The 25212-nt window shown below is 43.5% G+C and overlaps 1 pseudogene; it reads left to right on the top strand.

Moving 5' to 3' along the window:
- Nucleotides 1–206: 206 nt before the first annotated feature.
- On the top strand, nucleotides 207–24952 carry LOC143388728 (E3 ubiquitin-protein ligase RNF213-like; annotated as a pseudogene).
- The last annotated feature ends 260 nt before the right edge of the window (nucleotides 24953–25212 follow it).

Consider the following 25212-nt stretch of genomic DNA (forward strand, 5'->3'; position numbering starts at 1 on the left):
AGGTCTTGCTAATTTGCTGAGGCTAACCTTGAATTGGGCCATTCTCCTGCCTCAGCCTCCTGAGGAGCTGTGAGTACAGGTATACTTGTACATCTCAAAAAGGAGAAGGGACTGGTAATTGATAATTGGTATTGTTTTCTCATTTCCCAATGACTTCAATGATCTCTCTGGACTCCTGGTGGTGGTAATATTCTTCAGAAGACCTCATGAGAATCCTCTTGACTGTGGGCTTGAAGTTCCATGAAGCTGTCTGCAGGATCACCAAACACCTGAGGTTTTATGAGATCCCTGCCTCATCTTCTGAGTTCATTTGCAGAATCGTTGGACTTAGACCTCCAGTGGTGAGTGGGATTTATGGACCAAATGTTATACCCAGGAGAGGTCTGCGATTCCACGCAGCCTGATTTGGAAGGGAACTTGGGGTATTTGGGGAAGCCTGGATGAGACAGAGGGGTCAAGTCAGCTGTCATGTATTTATTTGGCACCTCCTAGATGCTGGGTTCTGTTTTGTGCAGACTACACACTTCACTCTTAGCCTCATGAAAAACATGACGCATTCCTTGTCCTTAATTCTATTGTTCACAGAAAACTAGGGCCTGTTTCCCCCTAAAAAAGCACATATCTATGCCTCATCTTCCCCACTAGAACCTTTCTCTTCATGTCGCAACACAACATGGCAGCGGAGCCCGAGTCCTGCTGCACTGCTCAGGTCCCTGTGCCCCTCAGCCTGCAGTCATCCTCGCCCTCGTGCCCCAGAGGGAACCTGACTTGATTTCTGCCTCTGAAGATGCATTCCCCTTGGCCTTCACACTCATTTCTCTCAGCTGTGTCTAGGGCAGCATTCCTGCTGCTGAGTGGAGAGCTCCATGTTGCTCTGGAGCTTCTCCACTGTGGGTACTGAGTTTCTGCTCTGGGTGATGCAGAGTGACATCTTGGGGTGACTCTCTTTTTAAAATTTTTCCACTTCAGAACTGTGACATAGGAATGGAGATGGTTAAGTCTATGTTTTCACCTTATTCCTTTCAGCCTTTATTATTTAAAATACCACCCATAAACTCTATTTTTTTATGCCAGGGTTGAACCCTGGGGTGCTTAACCATTGGCCACATTCCCAGCCATTTTTTTATTTGATTTAGAGACAAGGTCTTACTGAGTTGCTTAGAGCCATACTAAGTTTCTGAGGCTGGCTTTGAACTTAGGATCCTCCTGCCTTGGACTTCTGAGCGACTGGGATTATAGGCACTAAGAATGATTGTTGATAAGGTGTCTGCTTTCTCCAGGTGGTACTATTTTATCCATCCCAGGTTGGTGCCAGTTTCCAATAGATGGTGCTTTGGAAGTTTGTCAATTATTTAGGATTTACTTTTCTGCAGAAGGAAATGTCCTCATTTGTTGTTTTGGGTCCCAGATCTGTGGTCTCAAATTCTCTCCTTGGGCTATAAAAACAAAATTTGCAGTACTAAAATTGACCAAAACAGAAATATACTAGGGCATGTGGGAGCCTCTTGTCAGGTCAGGTGGTCATCTGGGCGGCTGCCATGATAATCAGAGCACAGTTCAGGGCCCTGCTGCTTATTCAGCCTCAGGGTTGTTCCTGCAGTTCATTTATTGACCACCTCTGTACAGCCCTGGATGACACCAGGATGGGTCAGTATGGGACTAGGGCCACTTTTGGAGTTGGTGGAATGCCTGAGGCCTAGCACAAGGGAAATGCATGCCCCGCTGAGGCATCCAGATTGTCCTGAAAGGTGCTGTGCTGTTCAATGAAATTGTGCAAGGGCCTTTGTTTCAGTTTCTCTTGAGACCCCTCAGTGCTCTACTGCCCTGCTCTCCCCTGTGCCCTGTGTTCTAGTTACCCTGCCTGGAGCCTTGTTGTTGGTATGTCTCCCCAGCTCCTTGTGTTTCTCCATTTTGACGCTTACTGTGGCTGATGACCATGCTCTTCCTGCTGTCTGAATGGGTCTTCCACTCTGGTTGGTTCCTTACTGCAGGAATGGCATCTGCTTGGTCACCTCATCAGTTTGCCCATATGGAGGCCCCAGGGTGGTTCTGTGAGCCTCAAGGGGGGCAGGAATTGACAGACCCAGGTTTTGTGGGTTCTGTAAAAGCACAAGTTGTGCAGCCCTCAGGGGCTCAGGAGAGGCCTCTCTAAAGAGGGGCCTGAACTGGTGTTACATGTGGTCCCTGGCAGATACCTCTGGAGTACAAAGAGGGGCTGAGGGAGGGTCAGAGGCCTTGAGCCCCCAAAGGGGGTGGTTCGTTTGTGTGGTGGTGGAGGAGAGGAGTAGAGAATGTGGCTGTCTGCACAGAGTTGCCAAGGGAAGAGGACTGGCTGGCCTTCAGGCCACATCCCTGAGGAAGAGGTGCCAGAAGTTTGCATGGCACCCTGGCTCAGGGTTCTCTGGAAGGTCTCTGCTCATGGGTCCATTCTTCTCAACTGTACTTGACTGTTGATCTGTTTTCCATCTCCAGGACTGGGCATGGCAGATCTCTGTCAGCTGGAGGTCTAGTCTTTGAGCTCTAGGGAGTTCTCATGAATTGGTTTATTGTGGTTTCCTTCTTGCTGGGTTCACATCAGCAGCAGATGGACCTCCTGAAATGGTTGTCTGATTCTCATAACATTTCTCCTGTTTAGGCTATGCTTTCTGAGCCTTCTCCTCAAATTTCTTGTGCAGCCTGGGCATTGAACTCTTCATATCAGCTCTCACATATAGTTAATTTGAAGGCACTCCTTTTTTCTTTTTTTTTTTCTTTTCCTTCTCCTTCTCCTTTTTTGTAACAGGTATTGATACCAAAACCCCTGAACTCTGAACTCAAGTGCACTGAAACACCGAGCCACATCCCCAGCCCTATTTTATATTTTATTTATTTAGAAATAAAGAAATAAAAAAATAAAAGTAATAAAATATTTCTTTTTTATTGGTTCTTTTTAGTTATACATAGAAATAGAATATGCTGGCATAATTATAAAAGCATGGAAAATAATTTGTTCTAATTCAGTCCCCAGTATTTTTCTTTACCTTAATTTCCTTCCACTCCCTGTTCCTTTCCCTCTACTGATCATTTTGCTATTTACTTAAGAGTCTTTTAAAATTAGTATCGTGTGGATATACAGGATGATGAGATTCAGTGTGTACATTCATGGTATATTCACACAGGTATATAGGAAAGTTAAGTTGCATTCATTACACTGACTTTTCCTATCCCTTTCCTCCCCCCCCCTTATATTCATTCACTTTCATCTACTCTTCTGATCTTACTTTGATTATTTTTAATGCCCCCCCTTTATTTTGAATTAGTATCCACATGTCAGACATAATATTCAACCTTTAACTTTTGGGCTGTGGCTTATTTAACTTATGATAATCTCCATTTCCATCCATTAACCAAAAAAAAAACCCATAAAATAATTTTTCATAGTAACAAAGTAATTGTAACAGTCCATTCTGTACAATTACCACATTTTCTTTATTCCTTTGTCCAAGGGCACTGAGGTTGGCTCCATTGCTTATCTATTGTGAATTGAGCTGCTATAAACATTGATGTGGTTGAATCACTGTAGTATGCTGAATTTTTTGAGATTGCATTTTGTTGGTTCTTTTTAGTTACAAATGGCAGTAGAATTCACTTTGATGTAATTGTATAAGCATGGATTATATCTTTTTTTGGTGGACTGAGTAATTTCTTTTTTATTATTATATTTATTTTTTATTTATTGTACTTAGTTGTACATGATAGCAGAATTTATTTCAATTTATCATACACAACTGGAACACAACTTTTCAATTCTCTGGTTGTACATTGTGTAGAGACGCATCATTTGTGCAATCATATATGTACCTAGGGTAATGATGTCCATCTCATTCCACCATCTTTTCTACCCTCATAACCCCTACCCAACCTCCCCTTTGCCCAATCCAAAGATCTTTCATTCTTCCCATCCTCCCCCCATCATAGATCAGAATCCCCTAAAGGGAGAAAACATTCCACCTTTAGTTTTTTGGGATTGGCTTACTTTGCTTAGCATTATATTCTTAAACTCCATCCATTTACCTACAAATGTTACAATTTTACTCTCTTTTAATGCTGAGTAATATTTCATTGTGTGTGTGTGTATGTGTGTGTTTGTATGTGTGTGTTTGTGTATACATGTATACCACAGCTTCTTTATTCACTCATCTTTTGATGGACCTCTAGGTTGGTTCCACAGTTTAGCTATTGTGACTTCAGCTGCTGTAAACATCTGTGTGGCTACGTCACTATACTATGCTGATTCTAAGTCCTTTGGTATAGATTGAGGAATAGAATAGCTGGGTCAAATGGTGGTTACATTCCAAATTTTCAAAGAAATCTCCTTACTGCTTTCCAAAGTTGACACACCAATTTGCAGTCCCACCAGCAATGTATGAGTGTACCTTTTTCCCCACCTCCTCACCAATACTCATTATTGCTTGTATTCTTGATAACTGTCATTCTGATTGGGGTAAGATGAAATCTTAGAGTAGTTTTGATTTGCATTTTTCTAATTACTAAAGATGTTGAACAGTATATATATATATATATATATATATATATATATATATATATATATATATATTTGTTGATTTATTGTATATCTTCTTCTGAGAAGTGTCTGTTCAGTTCCTTATCCCATTTATTGACTGGGTTGTTTAGTTTTTTTTTTTCTTTTTTTGGTATTGAGGTTTTTTAATTCTTTCTATATCCTGAAAATTAGCACTTTATCTGACATGTGTGGGAAAATTTTGCTCCCATACCTCACTGATTGTTTCTTTTGCTGAGAACAAGATTTTGAGTTTGAATCCATTTCATTCATTGATTCTTGATTTCATTTCTCATACCTTAAGGGTCTTGTTAAGAAATTCAGGGCCTAATCTGACATGATGAAGATTTGGACCTAATTTTTATTCTGTTAGGTACAGTGTCTCTGGTATAATTTCTAGGTCCTTTATCCACTATGAGTTGAGTTTTGTGCATGGTAAGAAATAGAAGTTTAATTTCATTTGCTACAGAGGATTTCCAGCATTCCCAGCACCATTTGTTGAAGAGGCTATCCTTTCTCCAGTGTATGTGTTTGGCACCTTTGTCTAGTATGAAAAACCTGTATTTGTGTGGGTTGGTCTCTGTATCTTCTATTCTGTACCATTGGTGTACATATCTATTTTGGTGCCAATACTAAACTGTTTTGTTATTATTGTTCTGCAGTATAGTTTAAGGTCTGGTATAGTGATGCCCCCTGTTTCACTTTTCTTGCTAAGGATTGCTTTGGCTATTCTGGGTCTCTTATTTTTTCAAATGAATTTTATGATTATTTTTTTAGTTCTATGAAGAATTTTATTGGGATTTTAATAGAAAGTTCATTAAAACTGTTTAACAATTTGAGTAGTACGCCCTTTTGATTATATTAACTCTACCTATCCAAGAGCATGGGAGATCTATCCATCTTCTAAGGTCTTTTACAATTTCCTTCTTTATTGTTCTGTAGTTTTCAGGTCTTTCACCTCTTTTGTTAGGTCAATTCCCAAGTATTTTATATTTTTGAGGCTATTTTGAATGGGGTAGTTTTTCTAATTTCTTTTTAAGTGGATTAATCACTTATGTATAGAAATGCATTTGATTTATGGGTATTGATTTTATATTCTGAAACTTTGCTGAATTAATTTATTAGCTCTAGAAGTTTTCTGGTGGAATTTTTGGATCTTCTATATATAGAATCATGTTGTCAGCAAATAGTGATAGTTTACGTTCTTCTTTTCTTGTGCATATCCCTTTAATTTCCTGTTTTTCTGATTGTTCTAGAATTTTGAGGACTATGTTGAATAGATGTGGTAAAAGAGGGCATCCCTGTCCTGTTCCAGTTTTTAGAGGTAATGCTTTGAATTTTTTTTTCATTTAAAATGATGCTGGCCTTGAGATTAACATACATAGCTTTTACAATGTTGAAGTTTGATCCTAATATTCCCAGTTTTTCTAGTGTTTTGAACATGAAGGTGTGCTCTATTTTGTCAAATGATTTTTCTGCATCTATTGAGATGATCATATGATTCTTGTCTTTAAGTCTATTGATGTGATGTATTACATTTACTGATTCCATAATGTTGAAACAACCTTACATCCCTGGGGTGAACCCCATTTGACCGTGGTGTACTCTTTTTAATATGTTTATGTATGTGATTGGCCAGGATTTTATTGAGAATTTTTGTGTCTGTTCATTAGAGATATTGGTCTGAAGTTTTCTTTCCTTAATGTGTCTTTGTCTGGTTTTGGTATTAGGGTGATGATAGCCTCCTAGAATGAGTTTGAAAGGGATTCCTCCCTTTCTGAATAATTTGAAGAGTACTAGTATTAGTTCTTCTTAGAAAGTATTGTAGAGCTCAACTGAAAATTCATCTGGTCCTGGGCTTTTCTCTGTTGGTAGGCTGTTGATGATGTCTTCTATTTCCTTGATTGAAATTGATTTAAATTGTGTAACTCCTCCTGATTCAGATAGAATAGATCATATGTTTCTAGAAATTTGTTGATGTCATCGAGATCTTCTATTTTATTGGAGTATAAATTTCAAAACAGTTTCTAATAATCTTCTGTATTTTAGTAATATCCATCATGATATTTCCTTTTTCATCATGAATTTTAGTAATTTGAATTTTCTCACTCCTTCTTTTTGTTAGCCTGGCTAATGGTTTATTAATTTTATTTATATTTTCAAAAAAACAACATTTTATTTTGTCAACTTTCTGAATTGTCTCTTTTGTTTTAATTTTATTGTTTTCTGATCTGATTTTAATTATTTCATGTCTTCTACTACTTTTGGTGTTGATTTGTTCTTCTTTTTAATGGCTTGTGATGTAATATGAGGTCATTTATTTGACTTTTTATTCTTTTAACGAATGAGCTTACTGCAATCAACTTTCCTCTTAGCACTGCCTTTATAGTGTCCCAGAGATTTTGATATGATGTGTTGATATTCTCATTTACCTCTAAGAATTCTTTTAAATGCTCCTTGATGTCTTCTGCTACTCGTTTCTCTTTTAATATCATATTATTTAGTCTCCAGGTATTGGAGGAGCTTTTATTTTTTATTTTATCATTGATTTCTACTTTTATTTCCTTATGCTATGATAAAATACAGGGTAGTATCTCTATTTTTTGAATTTGCTGATAGTTGCTTTGTGGCCTAATATATGGTCTATTTTAGAGAAGGATCCATGTATTCCTGAGATGAAGATGTATTTACTCGATGATAGGTGAAATACTTGATATATGTCTGTTACGTATAAATCATTAATTATATTAATGAGTTCTGTAGTTTCTTTGTTTAGTTTTTGTTGGTGAGACAGGTGTGCTAAAGTCATGCAGTATGATTGTGTTGTGATCAATTTCTCCTTGAAATTGAGAAGGGTTTTTTTGATATACATAGAACCTCCAATGTTTGGGGCATACATATTTTATGATTGTTATGTTTTGTTGATGTATGTTTCCCTTAAGTTGTATCAAATGTCCTTCTTTACCTCTTCTTACTAACTTTGGTTTGATGTCCATTTTTTCCATTAGTAGATGGAAACTCCTGCTTGTTTACATGGCCTATGTGAGTGGTATGTTTGTTCCTCCATCCTTTCACTTTCACCTTCACTATGTGAATGTCTTTTGCTATGAGATGAGTCTCTTGAAAGCAGCATATTTTGGGATTTTTTAAAAATCCAATCTGTAAATCTATATCTTTTGAATAATGAGTTTAGACCATTCACACTCACGATTATTATTGAGACATTGTTTGTATTCCCAGTCATTTTGGTTTATTTTTGGTTTTTAACTTGACTTGGTTTCTCCTTTGAGTGGATTTTCCTTTAGTGTAGTTCCTCCTTTTACTGATTTTCATTGTTATTTTTATTTCCTCCTCATGTAACATTTTGTCAAGAATATTCTGTGGTGCAGATTTTTTTCATTGTAAATTCTTTTAATTTTTATCATGGAAGATTTTTATTCTGTCATCAAATCTGAGGCTTAATTTTGATGGGTACAAGATTCTTGGTTGGCATCCATTTTCTTTCAGAGCTTGATATATGTTGTTCCAGGATCTCTTAGCTTTGAAGGTCTCAGCTGAGAAATCTACTAAGATCCAAATTGGTCTATCCCTATATGTAATCTGAAAATTTAATCTTGTGGTTTTAAAAATTCTATCCTTTTTCTATATGCTAGGCATTTTCATTATAATGTACTTTGTTGTGGATTTGTTGTAATTTTGTATATTTGCTTTTCTAAAAGCCTTTTGTTTTTAATTTTCCAATTCATTCTTCATGCTTGGGAGATTTCCTATTATTACTTCATTGAAGAGATTGTGCATTCATTTGGTTTGTATCTCAGTGTGTTCCCCTATTCCAGTAATTCTTATATTTGGTCTTTTCATGTTTTCCCATAATTCGTGAAGGTTCTGTTTATAGTTTCTCACCCTCTTCACTGTGTGGTCAACTTTATTTTCAAGATTATGTATTTTGTCTTTATTGCCTAAGGTTCTGTTTTCCAAGTATCTAGTCTACTGTTGGTGATTTCTATTAATTTTTGTATTTGGTTTATTGTTTCCTTCATTTTAAGGATTTCTGTTTTTTTTTTTTTTCACAGTCTCTATGTTTTTTTGAAGTAACCTTTTGTTACCTGTATTTCCTCTCATATCTCTTTGGTGGAACAGTCAATTGTTGCCTGTATTTGCTCTTTTAATTTTTTCTTTGTTCTGCAGATCATTTTAATTATGTACGTTTGGAATGGAATGTCAATGGAATCTATTATTGTATCAGCTTGGTGTGTTTCAAGCACTTTCCTCCCTTGTTTCTTCATGTCATCCATGGGTCTTCCTCTCTGGCAGTGTGGATTTGAGGTATTATAGTTTCCAACTTATAATCATGTAGTGACCCTGCATATTACCAATACCTTGCCTGTAGGAACCTGGAAGATGGTCTTGTTGGTCCTGCCTGTTGTCACTAAATGGAAGCCAGGGGAAAGCCACCCCATGCATCAGTAGATGGGGCCATAGCATGGTCACTCTCTTCCTACTGTGGAGTGGGCTGGAATCGCTGTTGTCTGCTCCACCTCCTTCTGTGTGGCAGGAAGGTTGAAGTCACTGTCATCTGCTCCTTGTATTTTATGTAGAGACAGAGTCTCACTGAGTTGCTTAGCATCTCGCTTTTGTTTATACTTGTGATTCTCCTGCCTCAGCCTCTCAAGCTACTGGAATTACAGGCATATGCCACCACACCAGCACCTTTTTTCTATTTTTTTAGTTGTAAATGAACACAATACCTTTATTTATTTATCTTTATGTATTTCTGAGCTTCAAATCAAGTGCCTCACTTGCTAGATGAGCTTTCTACCACTGAGCCACAACTGCATCCCCTCCCATTTTGCTTTAAAGATCCATTTATATACTATGTTGTTGTCATGGATCATGTGTGAAGTATCTTATATTTTGAGGATTATTGGTATTTTTAAAGATTTTTCTTTTCCTTGCATAGTTTTCCACTTCATCCAATTTGCTTCTTTCCATTGGCTTTTCCTCCTTTCTTTTCTTTACTGCACACTGAGGATGAAATCTAGGCTTTTCCTTTTTTATGATGCACTGAGCATCAAACCCCATGATCACACATGGTAGGCAAACATTCTACCACTGAGCTACATAAGCCTTATTTTGGGTTTTTGGTATGTTCCCCATGCTAAAGCTTTTTCTATTCTGGTTGGAGATTTTTGTTTGTGTCTATAAAGACAGTCACCACAAATGGATTGATAGGCTAAGGGCTTCTGGTCCCTGGCCCCTGAGGCTCTGTGGCTACCCTTGAATTGATCTGGCTCTCGAGGGCTTCTCTTTAAGGCTGGTCACTTTTGCAGCCCCCTGCATGCTGCCAGGTTTCTGGATCTAAGAGGGTGAGTAGGAGGGTGAGCTCCTCTACTCCAGTTTCCTGCCCTGGTGGCTGTGTGGTCCTCTTCATCCTTAAATTGAATACACCCTGTCCTTTGTAACTACCCAAGACAGGTATATGTCTAGAAGTGGCCTCCAGGCCTGAGAGCCCTTCAGGTAGTCCTTCCTGTCCCTTGAAAGGCAGAGGGCAGCCTCCATGGTGGAGTGAACTCTCACCAACTGCTTCTTTAACAGACTTTGAACACACTTCCTGTTCACTTTCTGCCTCCCTCAGTCTAGGGTGACGTTAGAAACTAGTGTCCTTTATTACCAGGTGCTTGTGCTTGGCCTGGCTGAGCTTATGTGTAGTGTACTGTGGCCTCAGGGTCTGTGTTTTTAGGCCCCTGGAGTATCACTTGCCACTGGCGTGGTCATCTTTCCACTTCCCAGTGTGTGTTCCTATTGGGCTCCTTTTGTACTCTCCTCATTCCTGCTGGTTATGATCTTTTAAAAAGCAATTTCTAATCTGTCACTGGAGTTGGGTTTGGGAGGAAAGGAGATGGATATGTGTTTCCAACTGTCCTTTTCACAAAAGAGCTTACAGTCTGTTATTTATCATGAAAACTGATGAATGAGCCCACAGCAGGGTAGAGGGGAGAAGGAATGAATTCTTCCTGTGACAAAAATCCCAGCAATGGTGTTCACTTAGTTTTCTTAAGGCAGTGATTAGAAGTACTTATAAAGTAAAATAAGAAGCTATCATGACTAGCAGTTTAACTTCCATGCTTCCTTGTGGTTTCCAAAGTGGATTTTGGAGAGAATAAAGCAAGACACCTAGAAGACCTGAATTGCAAAAGACTGAATGAAACCATGAGTGTGAGCCAGCTGGAGTCCTCATCCTGTAAACAGATGACACATTACAACCTAGGCCCTGAGGTCCAGGAAATGGCTGAAAGGATAGACTCACTGACAGACAGCCACATCTTCCAGATCTTCTGGGAAGAAGCTGCAGAGTTATTGAATGATCCCAAAAGGGAATGTGAAAGGTGACCTCTTGCACTTACAGAGGCCTATGAGTACTTATACTCACCTTGTTATTAAAGGTTCATGAAACTATATCAGGATCTGAAGTTAAGAGATGTCACCTTGGCAGAAATTGATGTCATCTTCAAAGACTTTGTAAATAAATACAATGACCTGACTTTGGATCGCCAGATCATGTGTGAAGTACACCCTCAGGCCCCGAGGGGCTAGATATCAGAGCATGTTGAACAGATCAAGGAGTACCATAGCATTCACCAGGCAATCAGCTCCGCCAAGGTTATCTGCAAGGTCAAAAAGAATTTTGGTTTGACTGGTGATTTCAGTGTTCTTTACACTTTAATAAGCTTTTTTAGTTATTTGCTGGGGACTCCTCTGAGGTGGGGGCCAACCTCAGACTCCTTGGAAGCCCCAGGGATTCTGGGATCGGCAGTGTGGCAACCCCTTGAAAGGCTCTGTTTGGGCTGCACTGAGGCTAGAACATTCCATGGCCTGCATTTTTACCTTTGTTTGAGATAGTGTGACTGTTCCTTAACTAGTGAGTTTTCTTGGGTCGATATGAGAACCAAAAATTCAGGAGAGAGAAACCATCCTCTTTCCAGAGGAATCTTATTTCACTAGGTCATAAAAGCACAGAAGGAAATATTTTGTCAATTGTCCAGGTACCTTTCCTAGTTCCAACAGGAAGTACCAAATGGTACATTGCTCCCTTCATAGGTCAGGCCTGAGTTTCTCCCTCCTGTTTCTTAGCCTCACATTTTTAAGGTGTGTGTGGCCTATGTTTAGTAGAGACAGGCACGATAGTGCTTAAAATTTAGCAGAGTGTGGAATAGTCCATACCTAATCTTGAAACTTTCAGCAAGTCTGTAACTCTCATAAACAGAGAAACCCGAATCTGGCAGGGCTGCTGTGCAGAACAGGTTTCAAAGTCCTTGAAGGCTTCATCATGGCACTTAGGTACTGTGGACAGTAGCTTCCGTAGCATAGCAAAGAGGGCCATGGAGGTCATACTATTTTTGGTGCAAGAGTTTGTCACACTCTTGCTGTAGCATCTTCTTGTCCAGGCTTGTGGGAAGGCAGGCATGGGTGATCTCTACAATAGCCCTCAGCAGAGATTCATCTTGCAGACTGATGACTTTGAGGCCACCTGCCATTAGAGACTGGATCAGATCAGCTTGCAGCTCATCTAGGCCAAGAAGCTGCTACAAGACATCGGTGAGCCCCACTGCCAGTGTCTGGAGAAGCTGGCCCTGCAGAAGGAGCTGGTCAGCTGACTGCATGAGATTCTGGGAGGTACAGGGGTAGCTAATCTTCAGGTGTTTGCCAAGTTTTGTTCCTGAACTTGAGCACATCCCCCCTCAATCACATGTGTGTGTTAGTTGGAGTGCAGTGTCTGCTTCCAGTAGTTTGCATCAGGACAGCTTTTCAGAGTTCTGATTAAAACTCTTTTCTTTGCTGCTCTCTCCATCTTTGGATGCTGGCATAATTTTCTTCAGTATCTTGACTCCTTTTCTGCCTTCCAACTCATTCTGCTAGAGGACAAGGCAAGCTCTTGCACAAAGGGGAATGTTGCTGCAGCAAGCTTGCAGAATCTGTGCATTTCTCTCCCAGTCCAGGGCTGGACAGCCTATGTGGTTGTGTAGATTAGATAGAGGGTGGTGGAGGGGAGGTAAGAAAGGCCAAACAGATGGAGCAGGAGCAGCACTGATGCACCACAGAGGCCTGGCAGGATACCTCCTGCTAGCACTGAGGCTCTGCTGGCTCCAGCTCTCATCCAGATCTGTGCTGCTTGTACTCCTGAGTCTGCTTTGATGTATAATCTTTGGTAATTAACTCAGAAGAATTATCTCAATTTCTAAAAAATAACTAATTATGCACATATTATTTACCAACTGAACCTGTTTTTGTTTAAGTGATGATGTTTGTGAATTAAAGGAAATAAGGTGCACACAAGCCTAGTACAGTGCCTGGGAATTATTTGGTAGAGGTTAGATGTTGATCAGTGGTGTCATCATATCCTGCAAAAGACAAGGTATCCTGGAGTCCTAACTGAAGGAAGGAAGTGGGAGTAGGCCCTAGATGTTTACTTAGTGTCTATTGATGGCCTCGCCTCACTAAGGATCATGCCCCAGGTATGAGTTGTGCAACATCCTGGAGTGGTCCTCTGCAAGTCCCCTTTCTGTCCCAGGCATCATTGAGCTCCAGGTGTTTGTGGACCTTGCCTTCATCTTGGCTGAAGAAAATGACATTGATGTGGACTGGGTGGTCTGCTTTCATGATGCTGTGCAGGGCTATGCGTTCCTGCTGTATAAGCTGGACAAGAAGGCAAGCTTCGGCGAGTTCATGAAACTGCTGAAAGAACTCTGGAAGGCTCTGCAAAATGATCCTCACCTTCCCAGTAAGCTGGTGAGTCTTGTTCCTTGTTCCAAGACATGGTGATCTTGCAACCCTGGGGAACTTCTGTGCTTTGAGGCCACACAGGCAGCCATTTAAACTGATGTTGAAAACCAGCTTTTTTTCATGAATGGAAATGCTTTCTTTGTCTTGGGTTGGAAGAGAGTTATGGAACTGCATATCAAGAGCAGTCTCCACCCTACAATACAAGTGTGAAAACAGCACAATAGGAAGTTTAAAAGAGGGTTACAGTGGTTCTCTGAATGGTAGTAATTGTCTTTTATTTTATTACTTTTGGGTATTTTTAACAATTGATATTGACTAATTTTTTATCAGAAAAATATGAACATTTAAGTAAATTGTCTATACCAGAGTCTGAGTTAATCTTCACTACGTAACTCACCCAATGAGCAAAGATGCCCAGAGACCCGCACTGGCCTTGAGACAGCTGGTCCTGCATGTGGTTGAAGGGTAGGGAGATGGACAGAGAGAGCAGTTTGCAGTTTGCCTGCTAGAAGCTCATATTCTCTTAAAATTTTTCTAAGTTTTTTTGGTCATACTCAGGGACCATGGCAGGACATTAAGAACTTAGGGATCCTGTTCAGTCAGGCATTTCTCCTCAGAGGGTCTTTGTTCTGAGAACCCAGGAGGATGGTGGCCTGTCACCAGAGGGCACAGCCTGTAGTCATCTAACCAATCATCCATAAGTACAGGCCATGTGCACTCCAGTGTCAGCTAGGAACCTGGCACGATTGCAGCCACAATGAGTGGTCAGTGTCCTGGGGTACCAGAAAGGGGTACCTGAGGCAACCTCAGGAAATGGGCAAGAAGTTATGCCTAGAGCCCTGGAAGAGGGTGGCTGGAGTTTGCCCAGCAAGAGCAGAGGCATGAGGAGGACAGGAAGGAAGACAGTCATTCAAACTTTGGTCCATGTTCTCTGCATTTGTCCCAACAGTGAGATTCTGCCAGAAACTTGGATTGGCTGAAGACAGTGAAGGAAAGCCATGGGTCCATCAAGCTCTCTTCCCTGTCCCTGGCCACAGCAATCAACAGAAGAGGCATCATTGAGATCAGGGCATCCACAGGCAACCAGAAGGTGAGCCCTCCCAGATTCTAGGTATGGTGTTGGTGGCGTGCACTGGCCTGTTGCAGAGTCTGGGTTTCAGCCACCAGAAAATTGCTTCTAAACATGTTCTGCATCCTAAATCTCCCCAGATGCCATCCTGCACCTGATCCTCCCTGGGGGTCACAGTGGCCTGGAGCCAGATCACTCCTATACATTGGAAGACCTGAAGGATTTTTTAAATAAGCTGATGCTGATGTCTGGCAAGAAAGACCACAAGAGAATGGAAGTGAAGAGGTTTTCTGAGGTGAGCAGGTGCCCCTGTTTCCTCAGGCTGGGCATGCTCACTGCCCCACTGCCTGCAAAAGGAAACAGGCAGGGGTTGGCCTCTGGTGGACAGGGTGGCTCCAGAGAGTGTAGCTCATGGGTCTGCAGGGTGCACCTTGCCTGGAGCCACATCTGAGGTGGGACAGACCCTGGAGGCATCAGCTCCTCCTTAACAGCATCAGAAAGATCTCACTACTGTTGGTCAATCCACTACATTTAACAGGAGGTGATCAGGTAGATACTCCTTAAGAAGAAGTATGAATGGCTTCATTTACTCTGTAAATTTGTAAAATCAAACATCTCAAGATTCTAATGGGCACTCTTCATCAAAACTAAAGTAACCAAGCCAGGTGTGATGGCACATTCCTGTAACTCCAGCAACTCAGGAGGTTGACACAGGAGGATTGCAAGTTAAAGGCCAGCCTCAGCAACTTAGTGAGATCTTGTCTCAAAATAAAAAGGGCTGGAAACATAGCTCAGTGGTAGACTACCCTGGATTCAATCTCCAGTACTAAAAAAACTGAAGTAAATGTTCACACAGGTTATTGATTTATATAATAGTCTCTATCTCATGTAAAGGTTCTTTTCTTACAGTTTATTTGCACTTTACAATTGACATTTTTTTCCCCAGTGCTGGATAGAAAGCCAGGGCCTAGCACATACTAAGCAAGTGCTCTACCACTGAGCATAGCCCAGCCCACAGTCTACATTCTTATCTGCTACCTGATCTCTTCCTGAAGGTGGCTGCCCTCTCCCTAGGCTCATCATGTTTCCCAGTGACCCTATGGGAGGAGTGAACCCAAGCCGCTTGAAGTAGAACTCCTGTGTGTCTAGATTGGTATGTCCCCCTGCAGTAGCTCACTGTGACATCTGCCTCATGCCTCTGTTTCCACCAGTTATTCTGCCATGTGCAGTGGCTTGTGCAAGCCTTCCTGAACCTATATTCTGTGAGAAACTTGCTGTTCCAAATCTGGACTGCCGAAGTCTACTGTTGCCCCAGGAATGGCATCTCCATCTGCATGGACTTCCACTTGGAGTTGGTAAGCCAGCTGACAGAGAGTGGGGATGTCACCCAGCTGCTGGAAGCCCTCTGTAGGCAGATGGAGCACTTCCTGGATGACTGGAAGGAGCTGGTGAGCAGGAATTACAGGGAGCAATTCTACCTCAACTTCTACATGGCTGAGCGCCTGGTCCACCTGAGCACGGAGCTCAGGAAGCAGAGTCCCAGCAAAGCTGCCCTCATGATTCTGTCCTTCATCAAAGACAACTGCACCCCAGCTGACATCATAAGGGCCATTGAGGGGTTCAAGGAGGCCACCAGACACTGTGTAAGGACAGTGATGGAAGAATTACCACCATTGCAATCCTCTAAGATCAGTCTGGTGACCAAGCTGAGGGTTATCATGGAACAGTTCCTGGAAAGCATGAGAGTCTTTCTGCCTGGCTACCTGGACCTGGAGGCCCTGGGCTATTGTCTGGCTCACCTGGCCAGGATGGGTGACCCATGGAGCGGTCTCTCCCTGAGGGCCTTCAGGCTGGCCAGCCCAACCTGGTCATGTGTGGCCCCTCTGAGGTGCTGTTGGCTGCCCTGGCCATCTACATGCAGGCCTCAGTCCATTACCTGCCCCACCTTCAATGAGGTACTACTCTGTACCCCAGGGACCATGTTTGAGGAGGTGGCCCTGCTCTTGCACCATGACCTGGCTCCAGTTTCCTGAGGGCAAAAGGTCTGCAGCCTGTTATTCACAGACTAGTTGAGCTACAAGGTGGCCTGCCAGGCAAAGGCCCTATTCCATAGCCTGTGCACACAGTGTCCCTTAGAGGACTACCAGCTGGTGATGGTATGTGACATCACAGGAATGCTGTTCCCTGCCCTCAGCTTTCAGCCAGCACAAAGTCCACCTCATCCCCCAAGCACCCGTCTGTGCCATCCAGGCGTACTTGGCACATCACTACCAGGTCCCAGTACAGACCTTGTTAGTGGCAGCTGTGTTCAGAGACCAGATGTGTGTGGGGATTGTGGCCTTGGAGAGAGAAGGAATAATGAGAGCCCTGGGGTGGGCAGGCAGTTTCTCAGGGCTTCCAAGTGACCCCTGCTTCTGTAGTAGAGGGCACCTCAGATAACACCCCTCTGCAGGTGGGAAAGTGAGTCTCAGGAGGGTCTGACTCCCTGCAATCAGTGCATCCCCTAGATTTATTCTCCACCCAGGTTGCAATTCCTGGGAGCCCTGTTCCTCTCCTTGTGTGGACTTCTCTACACTTTTTTCCTGCATAACCTCCTTTGACCTTTTCCAGGTTGTGTTGAAAAACCAGCCTCTATCTCAGAGCAAAGCCTGTCCAAGGAAGGGACATGACCTTTGTCCTTGGAAAGACCCACAGAGCGCTCCTAGGCACATTCCCACCCTGCTAAGTGGTTTATCTACAAATAACAGGAGAGATCTTCTGTTCCAGGTTTCCCTGACTCAGTCAGGCTGAGACCCATAGTAACCTCCAGGTGGAGACCCATAGTAACCTCCTAGCAGCCACCAATCAGCATGAAACAGGGAAATACCTGGGGTGCCAGATGACCCTCCCAGTAGTTTATGGTGTTGGGAAACCATGAAATTCAGCATGAACACCCCTCTTGGCTTAAACCAATCAGTTCAAATGAATCCCCCTTTTGTAGTTACCAATCACCCCTACCCAATTTGTTTCCGCCAGTGAATGTGCTAATCATGTTTTAGAGTTGTTATTTGATTTTCCCGCGGTGTGTGATGATTTGCTAAGAGATGCTATGATGTATGTGGGGGTTCCTGCCTTCTCCAAAGAATGTATAAAACTGCTGCAAACCCTGGGCTTGGGGCCTTTCAGTGTCACCAGTTGCTGTGTACGTGCAGAGGACCGAGCTAGCTCGCAATAAACACCTCTTTGCTGTTTATATCGATCTTGGTCTCTGGTGGTTTTTTGGGGGTCCTGAATTCGAGCATAACAGTGTTGATGGGAGCAGAAGAGGCACAGCTGCTCTGGCTCCAGGAGAAGAATGCCTTTGTACCTTCCCTTTAGTCACTGTTATGTTTCCTTGGAAAGAGGTGGTGACTTCCATTCTGTTGACTTCAACCTGTGAGCATCACTGTGCCCTTTCCAGACACAACCTGATCTCTCCTCCCCCAAGGAACATGCCTATGCCTTTACTTTATTACACTTCCATCACTGTCATCATGGAGAATGTGAGGATGCTGGGTGGGTGACAGCTCGGGACTCTGGCTTCATGGTGGAGTTGTTCTCTAATATGATGTTCTGTTGCATCAGTTTTAAATTTTATACAGAGAAGTAACTTTTAAAAAAATTTTTAACTGGGGATTAACCCCAGAGGTGCCCTACCCCAGCCTTTTTTATTTTATATTTTGAGATATGGTCTCACTAAGTTGTTTGGGGCCTTACTAGGTTACTGAGGCTGGCCTTGAACTTATAATGATCCTATCTTGGCATCCCAAGCTCCTGGGATTATACGCATGTGCCACTGCTCTTGGCAGAGAAGTAACTTCTAATATATCTGAATCTCTTCTTCTTGGATCCAGAGGCTTAGGATCTAATTTCCTTGTTTTAACATTACACGGAATTCTCTCTATGTGAAGAGACTGCATGAAAAACTGAAAAAGAAATTCATCAGTGAAAAGATGCCTTTAAAGATTGTTCAGTGACTGACTCTCAGGTGGATGAGGGCCAGGTCCTGGGCTCCCTGCTTTCTTTCTGGGATGCTCAGTATTGGAAAACACCCATGATATTCCACTTTGATGTGACTGCTTTGGTAAGTGTCCACATTGCAACTGAATGGCTACATCAGAAGTCTCACATTCCCAGGGCCCCATCTGCTTCTCCTTGTATGAAGAGTCCCTTCCTCCTTCACTTGCCTGTAGTCAGTACCCTTCTCTCAAAGAAGAAGACAGGAGGGTGCTGGGGTTTGGGAAGAATGGTTGGCAATTGTGTATTTTCAAACCCATGCTTCTATGTCTTTAGGAACAGACTGGAACTTGGGTCTTTCTTTTCAAAATCCTCATTTTGCAATACCTAATGGATATAAGTGGGAAAATGTGGCTTCAGAACCCATTCCATTTATATATCATTGAAATTTCAGAAGGAAACTCAGTACTGCCAAAAAGGTCTACAAAGCTGGTATTTACACAAGGCATTTGATTCTGTGGCCTGTAGCCTGGGTTGACACATCTTGATTGTTTTCCACTTTCACCTTAGGGGAGCTATGAGTACATGTAAGGGAAAATGCATGCTTGGACTTAAATCTTAATGATATCTATAATGATGATACTCTCGTGTTGATTGATAGCATCTTGGATTTGTCTGGATATGTCAGATTGGTCCTATGTCTGGGTTGAATCCCAGGCATTTTGAGTGTGGGAAATTCCTCTGTTGATGGCCACTGTCTCCCTTACTGCTAGTGAAGATGGCATTGAGACTTCATTTATGGAAATCTGTTAGCTGAGACTACATGAAAACTTGAAAAAAATAGTTCAACTGTGAAAATGTGCCTTTTGTTGCACATGTGTTCATGCATGGTGGAGAGATGAAGCCACAGGATGGGAAATAGCTTTCTGGTTCATAATGCAGCTGCCATAGTTGAGCTTCTATAATGCTCTAACATGCAGATGCCAGCCTCTGTGAACAAGAGGCTGCAGAAAGCCACATGTATTCAAGTGACTGTTTTCATAAAGGCCTATCCACAGGAGACCACATGGAGGGTTAACACATATGGGCATCTTTCAGGAAAACAAATTCTAACTTCTATTTATGTCTCTTCTTTGCAGAATCCACATGTCCCTCAGTTCAGTTTTTTTGACATCTTCCCCAGAGTCACCTGCAAACCTTCAAAGAAGTGACAGCTATGGAGCTGAGCCCTGAGAGGAGCTTCATAGAGCCTGGAATAGATGAGAGAGAGTTCTGCAGTGCTACTTCCCAAAGACCTTTCCAATATTTAAAAAGATTCCATCAAAACAAAACCTAGACACATTTCAATATCAAGAAGACTCAGTGGAGTGCATCCAGCACCTTCTAATATATTGTGGGGTCATAAACCCCTCCTGGTCTGAGCTCCAGAACTTTGTTTGGTTCCTCAACTCTCAGCTCAAGGACTGTGAGGCCTCTGTGTTCTGCAATGCAGACTTTACTGGAGATATACTACAGGGCTTCAAGAACTTTGTGGTTACCTTTATGATTGTCATGGCAAGAGACTTTGCTACACCAACACTTCATACTTCTGACCAAAGCCAAGGGAAGCACACAGTCACCATGGAAGGGGTTGATGAAGAAGAACTTGCCCCATTCACTCTCTGGAGGAGGTGGGAGTCAGAGCCTCACCAATAGGTGTTCTTCAGTGGTGACCACGAGACCATGACATTCATAGGTACCATCTCTGGGCCAATGAGAATGGCAACATTGATGACATCAACCATCTCAATGGGGAGATAATCAGGAAAGATGCCATGACAGAAGAACTGTACAGGGGGTTGTTACTTCAGGGGGTTTCCTTCAATGTTGACTTTGATAACCTACTCAGACATGAGAAACTCTTGAGACTCCTGCCAGCTACTAGGAATTCCTCAGACCCTTAACCCTGATGAAGCATATGATCTTACAATGGACAACATGCTCAAGATTCTGGCCATTTAAATGTGGTTCTGGTGTGGGATCCCAGTTATCATCATGGGAGAAACCGGCTGTGGGAAAACCAGGCTCATTAAACTCCTTAATGATCTGCAGCATGCTGATGCCTGGGCTAAGACCATAAAACCGGTCAAGGTCCACGGAGGAACAACTGCAGCTTTGATTCACTCCAAAGACTTAGAGGCTGAGAAAACTTCCTTATCCAATAAGAACCAACAGCAGTTAGACACCATCTTGTTTTTTGACAAAGCCAACACAACAGAAGCCATAAGCTGTATTAAGGAAGTCTTGTGTGACTAGACTGTGGATGGCCAGTCCCTGGAGGAGGACTCAGGCTTGCACATACATCATAGCTGCCTGCAATTCTTACAGGAAGCACTCCCAGTAGACCATCTGCCATTTGGAGTCAGGTGGTTTGGGATACAGGGTCAGTTCAGAGAAGACAGCAGACAGGCTGTGCTCAATTCCCCTCAGACAGCTGGTGTACCATGTCCACACCCTGCCCCTGAGGCTGATTCCTCTAGTGTGAAATTTTGGGCAGCTAAATAGCACTGCTGAAAAGCTCTACATCCAGCAGATGGTGCAGAGACTGTTGGACTACATCAGGATCAGTGAGGATGAGACTCATGTGATCACAGAAGTGCTCTCTGCCTCTCAGAGGTTCATGAGCAACACTGAAAGTAAGTGCAGTTTTGTCAGCCTCTGGGATATGGAGTGCTGTGTGAAGGTGTTCACTTGGTTTCATGGCTGCAGCAAAATGCTATTGGTGAAGCTGAACACCTTTATCTGTGAGATCAGTGTCAGCAAAAATAACTTCAGGAGAGACCCCATCTTCTGTTCTCTGGTGCTGGATGTGGGGGTCTGTTACCATGAATCCATAAAGGAGAAGGAATCCTACTGCAGAGCCATTTGCAGGTATTTTCCACAACCATATGATGACAGAAGGGTCATCCTGGATGAGATCAGGCATGCACAGGATCTTTTCCTGAGTGAGATGCCTCTGAGAAAAACCATAGCCAGGAACCTGGCTCTGAAGGAGAACTTCTTCATGATTATCATCTGCACTGAGCTAAAGATACCCCTCTTCCTGGTGGGAAAGCCTGGCACCTCCAAATCTCTTGCCAAGACCATCATGGCAGATACCATACAGGGCCAGGCCTCACACTCCACTCTATTCCACAGCCTGAAGCAGATCCACCTGGTGTCATTCCAGTGTACCCTCCACTGCACCCCACAGGGCATCATGAACACCTTCAAGCAGTGTGCTCACTTTCAGCAGGGGAAGGACCTGCAGCAGTATGTGTCTGTGGTGGTGTTGAATGAGGTGGGCTTGGCAGAAGATTCCCCGAAAATGCCCCTGAAGGCTGTGCACCCATTGCTGGAAGATGGGTGCACTGAAGGTGACCCTAACCCCCACCAAAAAGTTGGCTTCATAGGTATTTCCAACTGGGCCCTTGACCCTGCCAAGATGAACCAGGGTAGTTTGTGTCCCACGGCAGCCCCAGTGAGAAGGAGCTCATAGAGAGTGCCAGAAGGATCTGCTCTTCAGACAGTCTGGTGCAGGACAGGGTCCAAGGGTACTTTGCTCCTTTTGCCAAAGCCTATGAAACAGTGTGCAGCAGGCATAACAAGGAATTTTTTTAGGCTTCACAACTATTATAGCCTCATCAAGATGGTCTTTTCCACTGCCAGAGCATCTAACAAGAAGCCTTCTCCACAGGATATAGCACAGGCAGTCCTTCAGAACTTCAGGGGCAAAGGTGACATCCCTGCTTTGGACATCTTCATGGCCAATTTACCTGCGGCCGGGTGCGTGGGAGAGGTCAGTCAGCACCCTGGAACTCATCAAGCAGAGTTGGGGAACTGGAAGAAGCTGAATCCCGCTACTTGCTCATACTGACCCAAAACTACATGACCCTGCAGATCCTGCAGCAGTCATTCTTCAGTGAGGACCAGTAGCCTGAGATCATCTTTGGTTCCAGTTTTTCCTGGGATCAGGAGTACACCCAGATCTGAAGAAACATCAACCAGGTGAAGATCTGCATGAAGACAGGAAAGATGGTGGTGCTGCTGAACCTGCAACACCTCTATGAGAGCCTGTACGATGCACTCAACCAGTACTACATCTACCTCGGGGATCAGAAGTATGTGGACCTTGGGCTTGCCACTCATCATGTCAAGTGTCGGGTCCACCCTGACTTCCACCTGCTTGTCATTGAGGAGAAAAATATGGTGTACGATCAGTTCCCCATGCCCCTCATGAACCGGCACTACCTGGACCTCAGCTCAGTGCTGCAGGGGTGGCAAAAGAACATCATGCAGGAGCTCATGCAGTAGGCAGAGCAGTTTGCTGATGTGAAGGCCCATCAATTCCTTGCTGGGCACAAGTACAGCCCTGCTGATGTCTTTATCAGCTTCCATTCCGACGCCTATGCCTCCATGGTACTGCAGGCTGTGAAGAGGCAGGGCCCTGGGGACCTGATGGAGGAGATGTACCACAGGGTGTCTGAGGAGACCAAGCTGATTCTACTGTATTGTGCCACACCAGATGCTGTGGTGCAGCTTAGCATCTCCACTCTGGGCTCATTTGTGGTGCAGGCGCTGTAACACAAATACTGGAACAAGCAGAGCACCACTCTTTTGCAGATTTCCTCCAGGCCCATCTTCACAATGTGGACCTGGAGAACCATGCCATCTTCACAGAGGTGACTACCCCCACAGCCTTTCCTTTTTCTCTTTCACCCATGAGCCCTCTATCTCCAGTGCCAGAAGGTCTCAACTCTGTTTAAGGCACTATTCAGTTTGGGAAACCCGTATTTCCCTCCATGTTAGGCACAATAAGGATAAGTCCATTTTGGCCTCTCTCACATGTTTGTGAGCAGAGCTCTATTCTGAGAGCAGCACAGAGCACAAAGTTCAGTTCCCAGAATACTGGGCCCACCTGGGATATAAGTGATTGGCCTGCTTCTCATCCTTGGACAGCCTAAGAGTAAAGGATGAGGATGCCTCCCATTCAGATGCCCTTAGTCTCATAGGTGAAAGCTGTGCAGCCATGTGGGGGAATAAATCATAGTTGGCTCTCCTTAAAAGACATCTCCTGGGCTTGCCATGAGGGCTGGCTGGGTAGATGTCAGAGGCAGAGGCCTCCTTGATGCACAGGTGTTGAGTCTGAATCTGCATCTGTGCAGGAGTCTAGGAAGGGACCGCTGACAGAGCTTGAAATTCAGGCTGTGAGTGCCGGGTTGTGGAGATGGGACAGGTGGAGAGACATGTGGAGGGGCTTGTGGACAGCCTTGAGCTTGATCTTGACTGCACAGAGAGGAGCTATAAAGGAAAGTGTATGTAGACATGCCCTAATGGCTGGGTGATGAAAAGACAGTGGCGTCAGAGAGTGACATTGAGAGGAGGGATCTGTCAGGAAGCTTCTGGCATGGTACAAACTGCAAATGGTTAGCAGGCAGTGTGGCTGGGCTAATCATCAATCCCATGGAGGGGTGGCAGGAGGTGGAGGACAGCCTTCCTGAGCTCATTGCAGCTTTGTGCAATCATCATGGAGACCCCAAGAAGGAGCAATGTGTTTGGGAGCCAGTAGTAACATCTGTTTTGGATAGGTTTGGATGTCTGCTGTGTGGTTGGATGTAGGAATGACAAGCTTGTCAGTAAGGCCAGGTCCAGAGAAGGGGTCTGGAGCCAGGCAGAGTGGCACATACCTGTAATCCCAGTGGATTGGGAGGTTGATGCAAGAGGATTGAGAGTTCAAATCCATCCTCACAACTTATGGAGGCCGTAAGTAACTAGCAAGACCCTGTCTCAAAATAAAAATTAAAAGGAAGGGCTGGGTTATTGCTCAGTGGTTTAACCCCTGCATTGTTCCCTAGTACCAAAAAAATGGGGTCTGGATAGCTGAGATCCTATGTGCCTGGGAATGTCTGGGTTTTCACCATGGGATATGGTCCATGGCAGAGAATGGAAAACTACTGAGGGGAAGGAGAGTTGTCAGTGGCTAACTCCATTTGATAGCATGAAGTCAGATTACAAGATGTAATGGCATTGTTCTGGACCTTAAAGGGTCAGAAGGCTCTCAGGTAGGGTCCAAAGCTGGAAGAGAGACATTGGAATCTCAGAAGGAGATAAAGGCTTCTTTTAGTCAGGGCAAGTCTTCTTTCTGCCATCTGTTAGCCCTGGAGGTCCTGCTTGCCTCAGCCACTCCTTGTATATAAAAACTGCTCTGGGTTGGGCTTCTTCCTGTCTGAGTGCCCACTGGCCCTTGGTTCTGACCTGGTGCTCTGTGCCCTTACTTGAATTTCAGCTGATGACTTGTGTTCCCATGTTTCATGCCCATGTTCAGATGCCCTTAGTGTCATAGGTGAAAGCTGCGCAGCCAGGTGGGGGCATGGATCATAGTTGGTTCTCTTTAAAAGACACCTCCTGGGCTGGCCTTCTCCAGACTGCTGATGAGCCATGACTGCTAGGCCCTATGGGTAGAAGTGAAGGGCTTGGCCCTGAAACTTGTGATCTTGTCACTGCAGCAGTTTGACACTGAGTACTCATTCCTCAAGGAAGTTTGGTGAGGTGTCATACCTGCCCATTACCCTTGGCCCCTGCCCTGGGAATGTAGTGTGGCATGCCAGAGTGTGGTAACCACTAGTAAGGAACTCTGATTACTATGAGAGGGTCATTGCTCAGCCTCCTGATATGTGAATACTTACCAGTGACTTCAATTTTTAAAAATTTTCAAGACAGTTCCATTTATTTTTCATGGAACACTCTATTACTAGATATTTTATTAAACTTATGAGTAGACTTTAAGATCATGAATAGGGTATGAAAA

This window comes from Callospermophilus lateralis, unplaced genomic scaffold (assembly GCF_048772815.1).
Source record: "Callospermophilus lateralis isolate mCalLat2 unplaced genomic scaffold, mCalLat2.hap1 Scaffold_205, whole genome shotgun sequence".
NCBI lineage: Eukaryota > Metazoa > Chordata > Mammalia > Rodentia > Sciuridae > Callospermophilus > Callospermophilus lateralis.